The sequence below is a fragment of the Lissotriton vulgaris genome, chromosome 1_1, assembly GCF_964263255.1.
Source record: "Lissotriton vulgaris chromosome 1_1, aLisVul1.2, whole genome shotgun sequence".
NCBI lineage: Eukaryota > Metazoa > Chordata > Amphibia > Caudata > Salamandridae > Lissotriton > Lissotriton vulgaris.
The window spans coordinates 1278047290-1278063578 of record NC_141685.1 but is presented as its reverse complement, the minus strand read 5'-3'; the positions used below and the strand labels follow the sequence as shown (position 1 = coordinate 1278063578).

The 16289-nt window shown below is 43.3% G+C and overlaps 1 protein-coding gene across 2 annotated transcripts in view; it reads left to right on the top strand.

Annotated features, from left to right (window-relative positions):
• COPZ1 (coat protein complex I subunit zeta 1) overlaps positions 1 to 16289 on the top strand; it is a 234236-nt gene that overhangs the window by 89868 nt on the left and 128079 nt on the right. The window lies entirely within an intron of this gene.

Genomic DNA, 16289 nt, shown 5'->3' with positions numbered 1-16289 from the left:
TATTTATTGTATAGGTTTAAACAACCTTTTTATTTGTGAAAACTTTCTTCACTATTGCTACTGTTTCTTTTCTTCTACTATGAACGCTCCGTTGTGGCAGCCCTACTTTTTGAGACATAGTTCTCAATTATATAGAAAATATTCCAGAGTAAAACTGTTATTCTAATCCTTAAGAACCTATTATGTTTCGTTGGATTTTTCTGTTAACATTAACCAAAAGTTCTTTAAACAAGTGTTCTACATCTTCTCACACTGGTACACGCCTAAATATAGTAAAAGTTTACTAGCAGGCAACCTCTGCGTCTTCATCCCTTCTCCTGAAATTTGCTTCAACTTAAAGTTCAGAATCAAATTGCTAGAGCTAACATCTGCTGGCTAAAAATTAAATAAAACTAAATTTTTAATATATAAAATTACCAGTGGTCCTCCATCTCACAAAATGTAGTTTGTAGCTGCCGGTCTAAACTTTAGGAGCCAAACGTTTCGGATGAGTGGGCATTTAAAAATAACTGTACAACTAAAAGTATGAGACTATAAACTGTCAAAAAATGGGGGCAGGGCCTGCTGACTTTTGCAGACCTTATCCACTCATTTTCATTCAGTGTCATTCCGATTGTTCTTCATTCCATCCACTTAAGCCCACTCTAATCAGGCACCCTCTCGTGCTGCATCCAGTCTATGCCCAGTGATTCTGCTCTTGTGTCACTCCCACAGCCCCACTTCAGCCACTCTTAGTTCAATCCTCACACTCCTTATTTGTAATCTGTATAAAAAGTCAATAGTTACCATTTTCAATAGATAAATAAAAATGAACCTTTCGGGTTTATGAAATTGTAGACTGTCATGGTGGAAATGTTTCTGATTTCACTTCGAAGGATGGAAGGAGTTATCTCTCCCTCACTGTGACTGGAAAGCTTCTTCCTTTATACTTTATTTTGTCTGCTTTGATAGTGCTGGCGCCAACCATAAATGATTACCAGAAGAAAACTATAAGAAGTGATACTGAGAGCAGCTTAGGTTATGCCAACATGTTTTACCTTGTGGGAAATCGAACGCTCAGTGCAGCAGGCCTGAATTGGTTAAGGCGACAAATCAATGATAATAGCTGTAGGGCTTGTTGGTTTTTTGAGAAAAATTGTGCAAGATAGCGTAGGTCTGATGAGATTTATTATGAAAAGTTATGCCAAAGACACTAGGCATGGTGTATTGTTTTGTTGAAAGCCAATGCTAAACCAAATGGACATTTAACCGTGGTTTACTATTACACTGTTAACCAAGTTTTTTTGTTACTCAGATTAATGTAGTAGGCAAGGTTTTGGTATTAGTTGCTCCTCTTTGACAAACACTGGGGTGGTAGATTTGCATATGAAAATAGACCCTTTTAGGAATGGTTCTACTATTGTGCCAGCTATAATCTTGTATGCAATAGTAATTTTTGTGCATCTTGGGGATTCCAAAGGCACCTAGGGTTTGAGAATTCCCCTAGAGGGGACTGTGAAAACTTCCAAAATATAGCTTGCATTCAGCCAAATTTGCTACCACAGGACCTTATGAAAACACATACACAAAATGTGATCAAAATTTTATTTAAAAAATCCATAAAAATATTCTGAAGAAACCTAACACTGTACCTTCAAATGCAACATAAATAATACAATCACCTATACATCCCATTTACACAAAGGTAATCAACAATACATCACATGTAAATAAAAACAATACTTCACATATAGTTAAAACAAGAAAGGGAGGACAAATATATATAAACAACTCCAATCAGTTTTTCTGAAAGAATTACACTCTCACTAAGTGTGTCATTGGGTATAGTTAGATATGTTCCTTGATTTATTCTAATTGTCCATGCGCTATGGGTCATGTTTGTAAAATCCGTTGATGCATTTTGGTGATCTTAATTGAGATATACCACCCTAAACGAACATCTTTTTAGGAGAAACTAACCATATGTACTTTTGGGTGTAGACGGGTACGCAGTACCTCCGCTTCTGAAAAAGAAATAGTTAGTGTACGTAAAACAGACTTCGGACACATAGTGTTTGTAATTACGAAAAACATTCAGAACTGTTGGGACTTGGAATTTGTTCCCAGCACAAATATATCAAGAAGTTATCCTGAGCCATAGAAGAAGAACCAAAAAGGAGGACAGGGTTGCCTTCTCCTAAATGGTGTTTATCTTGCACATATGGCTGGTAAGCTAGGTATCTCTATTGTTTCCAAATAGGGATCTAGGTAAACCCGTATCTAATAGAGACCTCTTACTGCAGATTCCGTGCCTTTTAATTCCCTAGGCATCAGGCTGGATCCGGAAAAATTGCATTAACAGAAACCTTGCGTGCCGTCGTGTGGCTCAGATCGGCTCTGCGTGACTGCATCGTTTGAGTCTGTTAAGATGTTGCGGTCACCTATATAGGCGCCACCATTGCTCGTGGACGTCTGTTTTTTTCTTTCCACGCCAGTTAAACGCTGATCCGGAGAAGCGCTACCCCTCTGTCTCTTTTTTTACTGTCTTTTTTGACTTTTTGTAGTTCTTTTTTTCATATGTCGACGTTCTCTCCCGCAGACGAACAGATGTTAAACCTTTTGGCACCTGTCACTGCGCCATGTTGATGTTTGTGGTGCTTAGAGTATCACCACAACACGAAGGAGTACTCGGACAGTTGGGCCATGGCTCCAAAGGTCATCCCGGAGTGAGCTTTGAAGCTCCTTGTGGCCTGGCTGTCGACACCGGCCAGTGAGATCCTGTTCAAGGAAGAGGGTGTCGCTGGACCAATCCAGGAGCCCAAAGTTCTCTTCCTGTCACTCCAGGCCCTTGGGATTCTCTGAGAAGAAGCACAAGAAGAGGAAGAAGTCCAAGCAGACTTCATCTTCACCTCGTTTGTCATCTGTCTATGAGCCAGGTAAGGATCACCGATGCTCTAGGCACGGTTCTGCGGAGCTGGAGCATGGTTCGAATTTGCGGCTCACTCCGTTTCCGGGAGCCGGAGCGACCCCCGCTCAAATAAAGGATTTTTATGAGCCCATGCCCCGGGTATGTGAGCGGGCCGACCCCTGTGGTAAGCCTACTTGTCCCGCGGGGTCGGAATGGGGTTCCATCGGATTAGACGCTGTAGGTTCTGGCCACGGCCCGGTGGGGTCTCATGGATCTGAATCCGGGTCGCTGACAGTCATGCTAACGTGACCTTCCACGGCGTCGGACCGAAAGGCAATGGCTTTCGGCGCTGCCTGCACACACCGGCGGTGCTTGCTCCATCTTTCTACCTGACAACTCAGTCGGCTCGGCATCGCTCGACTTCAGCGAAGCTCTAAGGTTCTAAGTTGTTGCTTGTGTGTTTTGAGGACGTTTCAGGCATGGGTGAGGAGTGGGAGGGTCTATGGACCCTTTTGAACAACAAATAGACCAGACGGACTAGTATGAGGACCTTGGGGAAGCCAGTGGACTGGACACATCACTAGATACTTGCATGCCCTTTCCACTGAGGGTGACTACGGAGGAGAGGGCTTTGTATGCCATGCTGGTAAGGAGGGTTGCAGTGGTCCTAGGACCGGAGCTGCCCTCTGTGCAGGTCAGGACTAATCTCTTGACTAAAGTACTTCAGCCTGGGGCTTCTACGTCCGAACCCCTTTTGCTCTTTAATGAAGCAATGAATGACATCAGTCTAGGCATTGGTCCCGAAATGTTTTTGGGCTGAGGGGGGCTGCACTATCTCACCGAGCTCCGCTGCAATGAAAGTGAAATAAGCTGATCTGCTAGCTCATTTCAAAGTCAAAGTTAACTTTATTCGGTTACTTAAAACCATCAAAGTGCAAAAAGCAAAACAAAACCAATCAAGACAACATGCATTAGGTACATAGATATAAACTCATTTGATTTCCCCCAACTTATAACGAAGTGACAGACATCAGATTTTTTAACAAATGATAATTAAAACAGTTATTACACTTCAAAATCTTACTCTGTTCAGGGTCCTTATCTACAATGGATTGAGATGAATATACGTTGATATCCTGCTTTCTTTTTCCCCGCACGGGAATCTCAACCCGGTCAACAGATTAGATAGGATGCTGGGATCCACTTTGCAAACTGTACACTTCCCCTTTCTCCCCTCCTTCTAGAGGTGTGTTTTTAATTGTATCTCTCACTGTGGTTGGATCGTGCGTCCCTCTGCCTCACGTTCCACTTATAGCTGCTCTCAAACAGTACACTGCATTCACCAGGACGTTCTTGGTGGCTCAAGACTTGCAGTAGGTAACAGGCCAAGATATCATCTTGTTTTTTAATGTTTTTTCATGGTATCCATTTTTGCATTCGTACATTAGTGCCAGACGTATCTGGAACTGGTGCTTTTCTACTGGAGAACCAGTAAACCAAAATGACACAAGGCTTCTATAGCTGACCAATCATTAATACATTGCACGACCTAGATGTCAATATAACTTTCAACATTTACCTCAAATAATATATTATTCCCTCTTTCTGGGCACCTCTTTGTCGCATACTTTGGTTATGCTGTCTACAACAACGTGGGTAAAATCACTAGAGCCGGTGCTCGAGTCTTTTTCATTTGTAAGTCTTATGGTATTTGGAGTTCATAGTTGCCATTCTTTGTGCTCTTTCCTTCAGAGCACAGGCTGCATTAGCGGCCCTCCAAAGATATGTCTGTATCTTAGACAGGACTAGGGCAGGAATTTGGATTACGTTGCTAGCTTTCTTCCAGCATGATTCTCTATTCTTTGGGAAGCTGTCTAATTGACTTTCCCATATTGTGTTTAAATCATGGGTATTCGCAGACAGTTTCCCAGGAGCCACAAAATATGGTTTGCAGTGTGACTGAGGGCTGCATTGATGCCAGCAGGTTAGGGGGATAGGGTGGGTATAGGGGGTGAGCGTATATGTGGTGTGGACTCAAGTCCTACCTCATACTGTTCTCTAAATTAATTCCCTAGTCTCTTGAAGAGACAAAGATGTGACAATACTTATGAATTCAGTTGCCCAAATTATTTGTCACAAGTCCAACACATCTCCTTTAACTCAATTTACGGTTTGTTGAGAAGCCAGTTCCTTGCGGGTATATGGACACTGCCCTGCTCATTCATTTTTTTTAATTAAGATTTTTATTGAAATAAAATCATAAACATACATACAATCACAATTGTCCTTGCCCATAGTCTTTTCTGACAGGGTATCCTGCTGTTCACACATTAAGCATTCAACGAAGATTATATACCCTAAAAATTATATAGGTACTGGAAGAGGAGGGAGGAGAACCTCCACTCATGTGGTCTTCTGTAGTGATGTGCATCTGTTTCACTGGGAACAGTGCCGTATATCTTCACAGTAGTAGCTCATTGGAGAGCTGCAAGGCTACAGAACAAGTCACCCGACCACCCTCCTGTAAACCGGTATCCGTGTATTTATTGTACAGCCCTAGCGTCAGAGCCAGCGGAAGAGAGGGCCCCGTTGGTGTTGGTTGATGTTTGGGCGAGAAAGGGCTGTTGTACCTGTAGTAGATCACATCGGTAAATATGACAAATAACTTTGGGTCGTGAAGACGGTGGTTGAAGTGTTGCATACATTTCAATTTGCATATCACAGTGGGATATGCTTCGGAGCCATGAGTCTCTCGAGGAACTGTTGGGTTCCCCTGTGCAATGCGATTTCCCTTTTCGCTAACAACAATGCTATAGCGACGAACCTGCAGTGGCAGACTTTTATAACACGGACTATTCCCAACAGGGCAAGTTTTGGAGAGGGGGGGGGGCGGTGTGGAGATCACATCAGAGACTGTCTGAAATACCTCTGTCCAGTATGCAGCTATAGCGACGAACCTGCAGTGGCAGACTTTTATAAGGCAGACCTTTTCCAACAGGGCACGTTTTGGAGAGGGGGGCGGGGGGGGCGGTGTGGAGATCACATCAGAGACTGTCTGAAATACCTCTGTCCAGTATGCAGCTATAGCGACGAACCTGCAGTGGCAGACTTTTATAAGGCAGACCTTTTCCAACAGGGCACGTTTTGGAGAGGGGGGGGGGGGGCGGTGTGGAGATCACATCAGAGACTGTCTGAAATACCTCTGTCCAGTATGCAGCTATAGCGACGAACCTGCAGTGGCAGACTTTTATAAGGCAGACCTTTCCCAACAGGGCAAGTTTTGGAGAGGGGGGGGCGGTGTAGCGATCACATCAGAGACTGTCTGAAATACCTCTGTCTAGTATGCAACTAATCGGGGGCAAGTACAGGTCATGTGGACTAAATCTGCTTCTGGGGTCTGGCATTTGGGGCAATTTGATGGCTTGTTGAGGTCGAAGTTGGCCAGTTACTGCAGCGTGATATATGCCCTGTGGACACATTTAAAGTGAAGGAGCTTATGCTTGTGATTCGGAGATACCCTATGTATATGTTCATGGCAACAGGCCCATTCCTTGTCAGTTAAGGAGTGACTCTGGTGTTTTTCCCATCGCTGTCTAACCCCCTGTCCCGAACCTGCTTGAGTGCCATACCTGCCCGGTATAACTTGGTAATCAAATGGTCCCCATCTTTATCGGTTATAAGAAGTGTAAGCGGTGTGAATTCTTGAGGCCGGGACGGAAATGAAGGGGTTGACAGACCGGAGCGCCCCAAGAAGTCTGGTCGGTACAGATTTGTTCATGTATGTCAGTTCACAGTGTGCAGATATGTCTGTCATAGTTATTGCTTTCTCATTTGGGAATAGGGAATCAAGGGTATCGAGCTGTAATTTGTTGAGAGTATGTTGTACCACCATTTCACATGAGATTGGCAGCAACAGGTTTGTGGCAAGGGGAGATCCGGGGAATACACAGAACCAGTACCCACCATTTGGCTTCGTCTGCACCAGGCCCAACATGCAGTAGAAAGGGGTTGTATATCTTTGGGGTCCAGCGGTATACCTAAGGGAAACAGTGCCAAGAGGGGAGGGGAGCTGCTAAGTCTCTTTCGGGCTTTGTGTATGGTATACGTGCGTCGGGGTGGAACCAATGGCGGGCAAACTGAGTTTGCGCAACCAGATAGTAAAGATGAAAGTCAGGTACTGCAAATCCGCCCAGATCGTAAGGGGTGTCAATGCGTCCCATGCTATCAGTCGCCCTGCTCGTTCATACTTCTTCCCTGTGTTCACATTCTTAATTAGTGTCTTTAAACATGAATGTGTTCCTAAAGATATTTTAATGCTATTTATGAAATTTTTATGTATTTTAGGAGCGTTTGTGATACATAATGTTCTATAATTTGCCTTCGCTAACTGTTTTAGAAACTGTGGGAGGAAGATTTTGTTGTAGTCGAGTATAACGAGCACTTTAATAACTTTGTTTGCTTAAAACACTTTTTTTGTCTTCAAATCTAGTTGTTTTGATCCACCGAGCCGTATCATCACAAGGAGTATAGTTAAAGTGGCTGGGTTTGACCTTTGCTGCTTAGCTTTTTCTGACACACTTTCATCCTCTACCGTGCTTTGAGCATGCCTTAATAAAGGGAGAACTCTGATTGACCATATTAAGTATTGATAATAGTACGGCGTGTGAGCCCGTGAAACCATTACTGTATTTTATGATTTATGATTTCTTGTCTTTCTTTTCATGCATTTTTCTTGTTATTTTAATTATTTTACATAATCTTACAAATAAAATGACTCTGACCCTCCCCAAAGATAAGTTGTGCAGAATGGCTTGTTTTTCATTTCCTTTATTACAGTTAACGTAAATAAAATGCTTGTACTTTTATTAGACATTTTCTAACTGATAGTCCAGTCAATCACAGCCCAGTGCTACTGTTCACCACATGTACAGATGAGAAGGGCCTCAAGCGGTCCCTAGGCCGTGCTGCGAGTGTCCCTGGTTTAAATGAAGCAGTAGGATGCTGACGAGATCCTTGACCCATAACTGTGGAAAGGATTGAAGTAAGAACAATGTAATTTGCTGTGGAGAAAGTCAAAAATAAGCACTTGATGGCGCATCAAAAGGTGACCACTGTATGCATCTTCATACCATACAGGAATGTGTCCTATTTTGCTCTTACCGCTCAATTTGAATAGCCTTTCATGAATGATTGCCTTGGCATTCAGCTCTTGCCTTGTATCCTTGGCCTTTGATGAGAATGTAAAGAAGGAATCTCATTTGGTAGTTTAGGTGCAGAAGCTACTCCTTTTCTGTCTGATAATCTTCAATCCATTAAATGTGTAACCAGATTTCTTTTTCAATGTTTGTCATTAATGAAAGATACACAGCGATGTCACCAGATCAATAATAATTTTATAATATAATATTATTGATGTCACCAGCTCAACAATAATATCTCGAACACAGCAGCAACCAGAGAATGGCAATGGAGAGTCAGTAACAGTAGGAGAGGAATTTGTTGTCACAATGTTTAATTGAGCATTTTAAGGTGTGTAAAACAGCCAAAGTTAAACTGTTGGGTCAGTGGTGGACTGTACTTAAACACCTCATAAATCTAAGAAACAAAATGTCAATCTGTAGATAGTTATAGTCTGTTGCAAAGCAATCCAGTGATGTGATGTGCCCAAGTTGAGTTAAGAAACACTGGTCCCTGGACCTTGCCAAGAGCTAGATCAAATTATTTAACAACAAGGGGTGGTGATGGACAGAGTTTCTGAATTAAGCAGAATACTCTCACCCAGTCAAGAGATCAGGGCTAGATCCAACACCGTTTTTTAGCTCACTGCACCATCCCAGTTCAGAACCTGGCTATATGCAAATTAGTCTTTTCCTGTCCCAGTGCATGATGGGAACAGGGCAAACCAAACTACCAAGCCAATTCTTACACTGGGAAGGAAAAAAGCTTCCGGGGACCGGTTTCTGGCATTTCTGCTGTCGTCGGCCCGGCTTGCTTGAATCCTGATGGTGCAATGAGCAAGGGACTCACATCTGAGTATACCCTTCCACGCTTAGGGTGGACAAAAAGCTAGATAAAGCCATGTATTCGATGCTGGATGATAACACAAGGCCATTGAGAGCAGCGGGATATACATAAGGGTTGCGCTCTAAAACCTTCAATTCTGCTCAGGTGAATAATTGTGGGGTTTTTGTCACGGAAAGCCTACAATATATTCTTTTTTTGCATCTAAAAAGTCTGCCAAGAGTAATATTGTGCATCAAAATAAACAGGCACCAAAAATGGCTCCCGGGATGCTCAATGGCTGTTTCCCCAAGAACACTCTTAATCCAGCCTTATCAGAATCTGTCATTTAAAATAACCAAGTAACAGTACCTTACTCTCTCTAGAGCATCACCTTCTCTGGTGTAGTTGTGCCAACTCTCAAGGATTCTCAAAGACTGTGATAGTGCTGTACCTCTTCCAGGGAGTAAATTGCATAAAATGCCCTTCACATGGACCACAGTTTGTGGTTAGGAAATCCAATGTAAGGTCTAAATTCCACCTGCATACATTAACTGCTTGGAATAACAACCATCTAGAACCTGTTCTTCAGTCATAGACTGGTCTGCTACCTTGAAGATGTTCTGTAACCATCTCATCCAAAGGAGTACATGTGCAGTATCAGAGAGCTAAGTTAAATTAATGACTACAGAGTGGAGAGCCTTACTTTTGGGAAGAGTCTATATTTTCAACCACAGAGAGAAAATGGTCCATTAGACCTTTAATTGCTTGACTGCTTGCTTTTTGACTAAGTTCTTAAAATCTATGGTAGTTTTCAAACTCAGGTATTTCATGCTGATACCTAAAGCCACGTACAGAGAATCAGTAGCTTTTTCTGCAGGATGCAGATTTTAACTGGTTGTTGCACCTCTAGCTTAAAGAAAAACATTTAGTATAAGTCGCAGTCTTAGCACTTGGAAGCCTTGGCACATAACCCAACAGGGATCTAAGTGATTACATGAGTATTTTACCATCTGTATTCAAGCAGCTTACATTAGCAAAAGATTCACAAGTTAAAAATATTTCTGTCCGAGCAGTTAAATATAAAGAAATATGAACTTGCATTTAAATCTAAAGCGGAGTAATATGATATAAAAAATATCAGAATGATAAAGGAAGATCTGCTCAGTTTCTAGACTATATCTTGCAAAAACAAATTATAGCATATTTGAAGTAAAGAAAACAAAGAATGGTCCCACTTCTAACGTCCTGCAGACCTTGCATTCTTTCACATAAGGGTAGAGAAACTGTGTGTGGAGACATACTAGTGTCATTAGTGTCTCAGTCACACAAAATGGCCGCCTATGGCTAGCTTTATGAGTGCATCTAAACATGTAAAGTCCTAGTTATGACATCCATACTTGTAGGTTGCCCTTTTGTGCTGGGCTGTTATGTCTCTTGCTTTGTTTCTCTCCTTATTATGCTTTTACATTGCTGGCTCTTGTCCATCTCAGCTGATACTTTTCTAATCGTATATGATGACTAGAGGTTGGTCCGACTGCACTTATCAAGGATGTAACCTCATTAATGGGGTGATGTGGGGAGTAGAAGTTGGTTGCATCCCACTGATGAGATGATAACTAGAAGATAAAAGTGCATAAGTCACTAGCCCTTCACTTGGGGTTAGAGGTTTGGAGTATACTGAAAAGTTGCTTTTAAATAAGTGCACACAGCCTAAAATAATGAAAAAAGGTCAAGCAGGATATGGAGCTTAAAGAATATAATTCATTTGCCGGCAATAGGCAGAGCAAGATTGTCAGTGTTAAACTTGGCAAGAGTTTCTAAACGGGTATTTACTTTTGTAGATAAAAGGTAGCATTTTGCCTGTCAACTAGCAATCTATTCTAATCGAATGCCTATTTTTCAGTTTTATTGATTGCTGAATATATCTGTGCTAATTTATTTAAATGAACAAAACCATGTTTAGGTTACTTGGTGAGAGAGATTTAAAATTTGAATCTGACACCTTTCACCATATTGTTCGGCTGCTCTTTGCTGTTTGTATTTTGAATGCATTTATGTTTTGCTTACTACCCCTGACGAGGTGTTGAAATGCTTTACCCCAGAAAGCACGCTGTTCTGTAACCTAGTGTTAGTGGTTAACTATGTGGGTATTAGGATTAGCCTGTTTTCTCAAGGAATCTATTCCATACATTTACTCCAGTTTCTTTGTGGTAGATTACAATAAGGCGAGTTAGGTGCGATTACTAGTTTGCTTTGGGGGGCTATTGCAAATGGATTGTGGAATTAATAGATCTGTTAGGGAGAATGGGTATTCGGTTATAGGGAAATGGGTTTTGTTCTATTTGCTGAAACAATAAGAGAATAAGGCAAACATACAAATGATTTAAAATAGGATTTATTATGCCCATGTTGTGGGTACTCCTGCTTGGTGCGAGCCCCAGTGCTACCTGCTGTGAGAAGCATCACTTTACACATCAGCTGTATCTTGAGGTCAACCTGAGATCTTTACTTGAAATAGAACCAAACCAGATTGGTTCTGCACCATGATACAGATAAGACAAAATAGACCTGCGATAATCATTCTCCAGCACTCGAAATCAGAAGATCCTGCAGACTTCACGCTCCCGCCCCATCGTCATCTGCTTTCAGCTATGTATAAGTTTGTGAACTTTCCTTCTCTACACACCCTACATCGCCTCCCACCCTCTGTAGTTCAAAGCTTTCCTCTCGGAACAGACTCTCTGAGACCCAGTCATGTTTTGTAATGAATACATTGGAAATGTCTGACATTTAAAAATGTCAATTTGTGTGAATCAATAAACATGGTAACATCAATGAATGGCGGAACCAATGTGGGTCTCCACTTGCCCCCTCAAGCTGTAGCTTCTCTCTCAGCATCTACTGGTAATGAAACTAGGACATCATACCAAGATGTATTGCCCACCAAATCAGATCTTCAGGCTCTGCAGAGAACCATGACATGAGAACTAAGAACTTTTCCATGCAAACCCACCTCACAACTTAAAAGTTAAGTCACCACTATGAAAGACTAAACCTCATATCAATGTTTGACTCAAGCCATCTGGACTCCTGAGAGGGAGGAAGCTTTAGAGTGGGCAGGGAAGGAAAGGCAGTCTGCAACACAAACCCCTGCGCATCAGGATGCACAAAAAAACAAACCGGATCATGTGGAGCTGGACCGTGGTCGTGCAAAACTGAACGAGCCACGTGGTCACCTGAAGCAGGCTGGACCCAGGCACCCAACAGGGCATCATAAAGGGAAGCCTCAAAGGGCAGAATCGGCTCCACATTCCCGGACCCACGGTGAAGGAGCTCAAGCAAGGGGTCCACAGACAAGGGGGCAGAAAGGGGTTGCATGATTAAAATGCGAGTAGCCAATGAGACCACTCCCAAAAAAGCCGACAAGCCTCGGTAGCCCTCCGCGGAGGGGACAACCGCTCATCAGTGAGGGAGGGTTGTAAGCTGACCCTCTCAAGACACCGAGGGTGCGACCAATGCCCCACGGAAGGGAGCCCCATTAAAGAATGAGGATCCTGATGGGGCTCCTGTGGAGGCGAAGAGCCTGCCGGATCTGGGAGCTCCAGTTAGTTTCTTTGGGAACCCTTGAGGGTTTTATGCATAAAACCCCTTAATGAATTTGGATTTTGTCTACTTCTCATAAATACATAGGTTGCCTGGATCACCCATGGGTTTCACGCTGGTTTGCTACACCACAAAGTGAAAATAGGTTGAAAGCACCAAAAATAGAAAAAATATATTGCCTCTTTGAAAAATGCCCAAACTTTCATCAAGAATGTGGTTTTTTGATTCACCTCTGCATGTTACTGAAAGCTAGGAAGATAGTGACTTTAGCACATCAAACCGTACATCAGTGATATTCAAAGTACGGCCCGGGGGCTTTATGCAGCCCTCCAGACCTTTTCCTGCAGCCCCCTGGGCAGCAGCAGCATTGGGCTGCTGTTTACTCGACTCAGCAATAACATTAAAAAAAATGAAATATACAGCAAGCACTTATTTAAAGGTTAATTCCAGTTTTGAAAAGGAAGCAACTAGGCCCTTAACTTTAGGAAATCCATAATTTTTAAAGACTGCAAACGTGTAAAATTATGATCGTCTTTTTTGAAATTGAAAAAGTGTATTTTATTTACCAGTAAAACCATTTAACCTTAATAAATCAATTATAGTAGTTAATTCAGAAGTATTTTTTTTAAAGTGATGGTTTTCAAACATGAGTTTAGAAAGTTCATCCTCCCCATGACAACAATGCCATTAGCGATTACATCCAAGCACAGTAGATGGTTTTGGACAGCATGCATCCTGAAGTCATGTATTTCAAGGTCCTCTTATATGTGAAAATGAAGAAAAAGGAGGGATATTTAAATAAATTAATTGCCCAGGATCACACGATGTGTTCAAGTGGAAAAGTTGGGCTTTATCTAAGAGTTCACATTGTGCATTTGAGTTCAGCCACTAGATACATATGCTTCACTTCTACTACACCCACTTTATACCCCCCTCTCCCAGCTCCCATCAGTGCGGCCCTCAGTCACACCAAAGATCAAACTTTGCAGCCCCAGGTAAATGTTTGTTAGTACCCATGCCGTACGTTGATGGTAATTTTAAGGGGATTTTTTTTTCTGAGCACTTTTTTCCTATTTTTCCCCCAAAACACGAAATGTAGCTATATTTTGGCTATTTTCTTGGGCTCCTCCTGGGTAATTCACAAAACGTGGCTATCTTTAGAATCCCCAGGATGTTGGAAAAAAGGATGCAAATTAGGTGTGGATAGTTTATGTGGATACAAAGTTATGGATGCCTAAGCATGAACCATCTTAGATAGCGAAACAAATAAAAAAGTCTTAGCAAGTGGGTGGGGGGGCACAGGGAAAGGGATATACTTAGTGTGTGTATATAGATCTATTTCGCATGTGTGGCTGTAGACACCCAAACTCTACATGATCCTGCCATCTAGTGTTCGGCTCAGAAGTATGCAGCTTGTTTTTCTTTGAAATTTTTGTCATCAGACCTGTTGTAACTCCTCCCTTGCGTTTCTGGAGAATTTCACCCACCTTTGGCTGCCCTGTTGCTGTTTCTGTTGCTGGTCGTTGGGGGGACCTTTACTGCACGCCTGCTGCCTCCTCTGCCCCGGGACCGCGCGCTGCCCAGGACCACATCTCCCAGGAGAGCAGCGCGGTCCAGCGAGAGGCATGAGGCATCTCTCCCGCCCCGGAGCTTTAAATCTAAGCGCAGACTCCCGCAGCGCGGGACGCGCTGCTGGAGACTTTCACCCACCTTTGGCTGCCCTGTTGCGGTTTCTGTTGCTGGTCGTTGGGGGGGACCTTTACTGCACGCCTGCTACCTCCTCTGACCCGGGACTGCGCGCTGCCCAGGACTACATCTCCCAGGAGGGCAGCGAGGTCCCGCGAGAGGCGTGAGGCATCTCTCCCGCCCCTGGGGCTTTAAATCTAAGCGCAGACTCCCGGGGCGCAGACTCCCGCGGCGTGGGACGCGCTTTTGGAGACTTTCACCCACCTTTGGCTGCCCTGTTGCTGTTTCTGTTGCTGGTCGTTGGGGGGACCTTTACTGCACGCCTCCTCTGACCCAGGACTGCGCGCTGCCCAGCACTACATCTCCCAGGAGGGCAGCAAGGTCCCGGGAGAGGCGTGAGGCATCTCTCCCGCCCCTGGGGCTTTAAATCAAAGCGCAGACTCCCGGGACGCGCGCAGGCTCGCCCGGGCAAAGCCTGGGCCAAGGGCGGGCCTGTTTGAGCCCGTTCGAGGCTGGGTTGGCCCTCCTCCCCAACATCGGAGATTGATTAAAAACAGTAAGTGCATTCATTTGCATTTATACCTTGTGGTAGTAATTGCATAAATTTGTAATGGCTGGTCGCTCAGGAAGAGGGAGGAATGCCATATCTGGAGGCTCTGTGGCAGGTACTTTAAGCCAATTCATTGTAAGAGCTGCATCGGTATTGGCACGTGAAATTGATCTAACAGAGCGCCGCCTTTCCCTAGACCCGGTCTAGACCAAACTGTCTTCCTTGGGTAACATTGCATTGTCCGTTACCCTGGAAGGAAATGCAAATATTAATGCCACCAATGACTCAGTAGCCATTAGTTTGAATAGCGATTCAATAGCTGCAGACATCATGAGTACTATGGCTGGTGGAACTGCCAATACACAGATTTCAAGCAATACCAACACTGTGATTTCTCTGCCTGAAGGTGTATCCATCCGTGCACAAACGCTGGCTGAAATTGGGGCTACCCCATCTTTGTCAGGACATACACCAGGAGCTATACCTAAAATGAAGAAGGTGGTAGGCGCCAAAAGGGGAAGACAACAGAAAGCAGCTAAAGCTAACAATGACATTTTACCATCTGCTGCACAAACTACCCCCGAAACCACGTATCTAGAACAAGCAATCCTCCTGTTAATACGTCTGTTGGCCCCTCGGTGGTTCTGGATGAGGGTTTTTGGGTAAAAATTGGTGAAATTTTAACATCTTCTATCCGGCCCATCACGGACAGACTAAAGCTCATTGAAGGAAGACTAAAGAAACTTGAGCAATTGACTTTATCGAATTTTGAGCTTAATAAAAAGATACACTTGACAATACCAACAGAGACCCAAGATAAACTGCTCTCACATAACGATACAAGGAATGCCCTGGCGCCAATTTCTATGCCCCTGATACCTGCATCCGATTTGATGAAAGAAGCATCACAGAGTAGCGCCAAAGGTGAACTGTGCCCCGAAATTGCCAAAAACGTTCAAGGAAAAAAGGACATATTCAGGAGAAATAGTGGCACAAATCATAAGGCGGGTGGGGGTACAATTAAAAACTTGGAGGATATGAATAGAACTGGTACAAATGATGACCAAGGATGCTTGCTACCAAGTATTGATCTGCACCCAGAATCCATCCCTTATGTTATTGTTTTGGTAGGGGTCCCAGAATTAGGGAAGGGTACCTTGGAATCGTTCTCAGAACTGAAAAATAAAACCATACATTGGCTTAATGCTAATAGACCACTTCCCCTACATATCCATAGTAAGATCTTGTTTGTACGGAGAGTCAGCTGGGTAGGAAGGAGCAGGAAAAACATTCCAGGGGACTGTATTATCATAAAGACGCAAGCTGTTCAACACATCCGGGGCGGGTGGTCCTACATGTCGAATACAAGAATACAGCCTTTTGATCTTACATACTTTTATAGATCTAAAACATATAGAACTAATTATGTCACACAGGGAATAACATTGGAGGGAAGCCTAGGAGTAGATTATGCTAGAATTAGAACAGATTCTGTGGGCTATGGTCTGGAAGAGGGTTTTCCAACTAGTAACAGGTACAGCGTACTTGAAATGGTGGACT